Source organism: Canis lupus, chromosome 9, assembly GCF_048164855.1.
Source record: "Canis lupus baileyi chromosome 9, mCanLup2.hap1, whole genome shotgun sequence".
Classification (NCBI taxonomy): Eukaryota; Metazoa; Chordata; class Mammalia; order Carnivora; family Canidae; genus Canis; species Canis lupus.
The window spans coordinates 66,386,286-66,391,976 of record NC_132846.1 but is presented as its reverse complement, the minus strand read 5'-3'; the positions used below and the strand labels follow the sequence as shown (position 1 = coordinate 66,391,976).

Sequence of the window (5,691 nt, the reverse complement as noted above, 5' to 3'; positions counted from 1 at the left end):
AGCATTTCTCTCGAGTGACTTGTAAATATCTTTTAAAAACTGTTGCATAATCTCGTACCAGGTAGATTTGCCATTGTTTACAGAATGAATCCCTGTTATTAGAAATGAGGGTTGTTTCCCCATTTTCATTTTTAAAAAGGATACCGTGACGGCTCAGCTATGCACACAGTCGGTTGTTTATTTGAAGGTACAGGGCCCTGTCCACACAGCTGCCAGATTGATGTGCCAGATGGAGCCACGGCCAGCTACCAGCACAAACACCCACAGATGCATCATATTGGAGCCAGACAGGATTGATCTGCTTTTCTTTCTTTTTTTTTTAAAAAGCTTATATTTATTTATTTCACAGACACAGAGAGAGCAAAAGCAGGGGGAGCGGCAGGCAGAGGGAGAGGGAGAAGCAGACTCCCCACTGAGCAGGGAGCCTGATGCGGGGCTTGATCCCAGGACCTTGAGAGCACGACCTGAGCCAAAGGCAGATGCTTAATTGACTGAGTCACCCAGGCACCCTTCTTCTTTTAAGTGGAAAATTCACACACAAATTCTATTTTATAGCTTCCTTCGAAGGGTCAGAAGACTGGGTGGGCCCTGGGTCCATGTTCCTGCATGTGAGCACCTGCTGGAGCCCGCCAGCTGGTCAGGTGGGGTGTGAGCTCTCCTTTCACCCTGGTCTCTTACTCACTGGGATCCCTCCCTCTCTGTAGTCCCCTACATGTGGAGGCCATGTGGCAGCAGCCACTTACTACTGTACCTGCGCTGATTTTCTTCTCAATGAGAAGAGTCAGATATTTCTCTGACCTATACTTCTTTCAAAATGCAGGCCACACTGAAAGGGCTTTGCATCTCATAAAACACAGGAGCGATCCTTTTCTTGATGCAGATGAAGGATGTTCCTCATGATTACCATACACATCGAGTCTATCTTTGTAGAAAGAATGCCCCCGGGTCTATAGGATCACGCCCCCGGCCGAAGGCAGCGCTAAACTGCTGAGCCACCCGGGCTGCCCTCTAGGTGCTGTTGAAAAGACTGAATGTGCCTTGTAGGTCTAAAAATATCTTTATTCTACTCTCATGCTTGAATCTTAGTTTAGTTGGGAATTTAATTCTATATTGAAAAGAAATTTTGCTCAGTACCCTAGACCCAGCAATTGCACTACTAGGCATTTACCTCAAAGATACAAATGTAGTGATCCAAAGGAGCACCTGCACCCCATTGTTTATAGCAGAAATGTCCACCATAGCCAAACTATGGAAAAATCCTAGATGTCCATCAACAGATGAATGAATAAAGAAGATTGACATATAATATAGAGAGTTATATATTATGGAATACTACTCAGCCATCAAAAGATGAAATCTTACCATTTGCAATGATGTGGATGGAACTAGAGGGTATTATGCCAAGCAAAATAAGTCAATCAGAGAAAGACAGTTATCATATGATTTCACTCAGATGTGGAACAAAACGAGGACCACAGGGGAAAGGAGGGAAAAATAAAATAAGACAAAATCAGAGAGGGAGATAAACTGTAAGAGACCCCTAACTCTAGGAAACAAACTGAGAGTTGCTGGACGGGAGGTGGGTGGAGGGATAGGGTAACGGGGTGATGGGCATTAAGGAGGGCACGTGACGTAACGAGCGCTGGGTGTTATAGGCAACTAGTGAATCACTGAGCTCTACCTCTGAAACTAATAATACAATATACATTAATTAACTGAATTTAAGTAAAATAAAATTAAAAGAAATTTTGCTCAAAAAAAAAAAAAAAAAAAAAGAATGCCACCGAAACACTTTGTGAAAGCTCCAGACAAGCCACGTAGGTTCCGAGGCCCTGGCCTGCTTCCCGCATTAGGGTTGTCTGTGAGGCACCGGCTCATGCTTCCGAAGGCAGCCGCTCCAGTGGGAAGCTGTACAGTCGGGAGGCTCCAGGCAGCAAATGAAGACATTCGATGCGAGAAGATTCAAACATTGAGGACATGTACATCTCGCGGAACTCTCGGTCCAGAGGCAAAGGGCTTCAAGTACAGCTCAGTCTGTGTTGGGTGCTCTCACCAGAGATCTAGGTTCCTTCCAGTCTCTCTACTCAGCACTGATGTCACCCTGATGCTGGTCTATGTCCCATTGACCACTGGGACAATGTGCCTCCCTAGTCACCCTCACCAGGACAAGACACACATAGGACACTTCCCTAACTACATAGATGGCTTCCTCCAGCCTGACCAGGCCAGCTTGGGACACATGCCTGCCCTCTGTTGGATGGTGTCACCTGAGGAGTGATGCATGCAGATTGGTGGCATTAGTTGGGGTAGTGGTATGGATCTTGGGGGTCAACCTCACGTCCACCATTGATGTCTTCCCTGAGGCCCCCTGACTCTGCTCATCTCAGTTCTGGCTGGGTTTTCCATTTGCAGGGAGTCAAGCTACGCTCTTCTTGAACAAAGTCCCACATGGAAGCCCTGACAAAGCCAGTTCTCCCCAAAACAGGCAACCGGAGGTGGGGGGTAGGTCTGTCGCCTGCAGCCCTCTTCTCAGAGAGCAGACAGGCTGCTCCATTTCGAGCACCACAATCATCTCACATTGGGCTGGGGACTCCAGATTACATCTGAACAACACCATATTTTGACATGTACTTTTTTTTCAAGCATCCCCATGGCCCCAGGAGACTGACCGATTAAGGCAGCACCCAAGTGCGCTGTAGAGCAGCAAATGTTTCAGTGAATGGGAGCAGGGGTAACCTCTGCCATCAGACTTGCCATTCCCTGCAGCGGCCACACTACATGCCGATGTGATGGGACCTGGGCCGGGTCTGCGGGGGACCTGGTTATGGAGCACTGTGGGGGGCAGGGGGCAGCTGTCCTCATTTCCAGGTTGCATGCCCTGCACAATTGACTGTTCCGGGCGGGAAGGTTTCCCGGCTAAGCAGTCGGCCGCGTAGCCTCTCTGCCACCTGACCCCGCATCCTGGGCCCGAGCCAGCTACAATCCAGGAAGCTCCAGTCGTGAAAGTGATGAGGTACGTAACAGCCCAGGGGGTGGGCAGCTGCCTTCCCGATGCTAAGGTAATTATGCCTCTGCCACCATTACCCCGGACAGGGATGGGTCTCCAGAGAGCTCTCTAAACGCACATTAGGCCCACAGCCAGGGCCGCGTTCTCTTGCAAAGATGTTCTTTCACACTTAGCAGTGGGAGAATGTTGGCACTGGAGAGGATGACTTGGGGGATCTGTGAGGCTGAGTCTCGAAGCACCTGCACAGGGTGACCTGGGATGCTGGTAAAAAGGACAATCCTTGGGCATCAGCAGTCCCCACCCCCCCACCGGCATCAGGCCCTCTTGGTAAACATATCATGTGCGTTTGGCATCCAGACAGATCGTGCAGTTGTTGAGCACGGCGAGTGATGGCGTTGGTCAGAGTACCCATGGCTTACTGAACTGCGTGCGGCTTTGTTTGATCAGCTGTTGAGAGAGGGCTCTTAAGCCTTCTGTAGATGACAGCCAGGCTCCACTTCCCCAAATGTGCTTCAAATCATAACTTTCTATTCAAAAACGGGTGAGGGGAGTCCAGCAGGTGCAGAGCGAGACCAAATCCCATAGCACAGCTTTCTGGGCCTCCAGATTCCAGCTCTGCCGGCTTCTCCAGCCTCGCCTCTTACCCAGAAGGATAGTCCAAGTGTCCTCAAGGGGTCTCACTGCCAATGAATCAGCATCCAGAGTGTGGGTGAGTGTCAGAGAGTAGGACTTACTCCCTCAGCCCTCCTTGGGGCACGACGAGCCACACCCCAGTGACCCCAAGCACTACAATTGTGTTGGCACTTGGAAAGAGCCCCATTTGAAATGGCAAGTCAAGAGTGCCACTTATCATCTGGCAATTTTGAGCAGGCGACAACAGGCTCCTGCTAGGTCAACCTTGTTTTCTGGCTATTTCTCAAATTGAAGCCGGCAGTAGAAGGGAAGCAATATAACATTGTGATATCACATAGAACGTGGGCTACTCTCCAATTTCTCAAGAGGAATCTGAGATTATGTTTGGATAAGTAATAGGAGTTACAGAACAAGAGAGTGGATCCAGGGGAGGCCTCTTTGAAGACCAATGATTAAGTGGCCAACCGCAGTTAAAGTTGATTTATTCCAACATTGCCAAATGTTGGGGTTCCTCTGGTAGGGCCTCCAGGCTCTAGCCCCTCCACCCCCATAAAGGCTTCCTTGATTTCCTTTTCAGACTTGCTTCCAGCTCCCCACCCTCTCCCCCACCCAACCGTCCCATCACCGCCCCATACGTGTTTGCTCATATCCTATGTTCAGGGAAAATGATGAAAATAAGTAGAGGCTCTGGAGACAGACTTGGGATTGTATCCTTGGTCCGCCACAGTGGCTTTAAGAGGCTGAGCTAATTGCTCAACCTTTCTAAGCCTTGGTTTCCTCAGCCATAAAGTGGAGCTAATAATAGGAGCCTCCTCATAAGTTCTTGTGGAAATTAAAGAGGTGATACATGCAAGGTACTAGAGCCCTAACCCAGAAAGGGAGCTCTACTGATGCCCGTGGCTAGGGTGTTGACGGGGATGACAATGATCACAATCCTCGGTTCATTCTGTCTCGAATGTAAGCGATTCTCTTTACCTGTGATTCTCTTTACCTGTCTCTCCTTCTATGATGGAACCTCTGAGAAGGAAGAAATTGTATCTGATCTCTGCATCCCAAGCACCCACTGTATACCTGGAACAGAGTAAGCACTTGGCAAATGTCTGTTAAAATGCAAAATGAGGTGACCCAGACCCTAAAACTGGTATGCCAGCACATTTCTTTCTCAACAGTGTGAAGGACTCAAAACTTCTGGAATCACCAGAAGGCTAAGCATTCTGTCAGAAGACATATTTTCAGACTTATCTAACGTAGTTGCTCAGGCTGCCACATGCCAGGGGAGATGTGAGGTCAGACTTACTTCTCACTTGCATCTTGGAGTCTTGTTGGTGTGTTGTTGCTTGTTGAGTTCCTGCAGTTGTACACTCCAGGATGCAGAGTAGGGCGGCCTGTTTCAGAAGCTGGCTCTGCTCCGCTTATTTAACACTTCCCCCCTCCCCACACTGGGGGACTGGGCAGGGAAGGGACCAAAAGATGGGCCAAGGCCAATCTCCCACACCAACCCATTTAATATATTGGTCCAGAGGGAACTGGCTGGCGTGTTTTCCCGTTCTTGGCACATGCCTGCAGAAATGTTTGTTTTGCAATGTCCAGGGGAGCCGCAGGTCTAGAACAATGGTGAATGATTTATTTGGCAAAGTGTGTTTGAGTTCCAAAGTGTTGCTAAGTACATTACATCACTGTCCTTTCTTTTCAGCTCTAGCCAGTGGTTTCCAGATCCATCCAGGAAGAATTTCACTTCCTTCACATGATTTTTTCAAGGTGCTGCTTTATCTTTCCCCCCAATCTCCCTAACCCTTGGAAAATTATCACTGTGCCTCTCAACCTTCTAGCCGCGGGGAATCAATGTTATATAAATGTTAAAGATCAAATTTAAAAATGATAAAGATCAATCACAAATGAGTCCTAGTCCATTCTGTATCAGAATCCTAAGACTATTAAATTAATCGTTAGCTAAACAAATTCTTCCCTTGGAGCACCAGTTTTCAGTAAAAATCCAGACAAAAAGTTACCAGCGGGAAGCTGTACAGTGGGATTGCTTCCCCAGAATGAAT

General features: G+C 48.2%; 1 long non-coding RNA gene across 1 annotated transcript; it reads right to left on the bottom strand.

Annotated features, from left to right (window-relative positions):
* Window positions 1–561: 561 nt before the first annotated feature.
* On the bottom strand, window positions 562–5,136 carry LOC140640443 (uncharacterized). Its single transcript, XR_012037176.1, has 3 exons — window positions 4,938–5,136; window positions 4,616–4,711; window positions 562–3,687 (listed from the first exon to the last, which is right to left on the bottom strand). It is a non-coding gene; the product is annotated as an uncharacterized lncRNA (long non-coding RNA).
* Window positions 5,137–5,691: the final 555 nt, after the last annotated feature.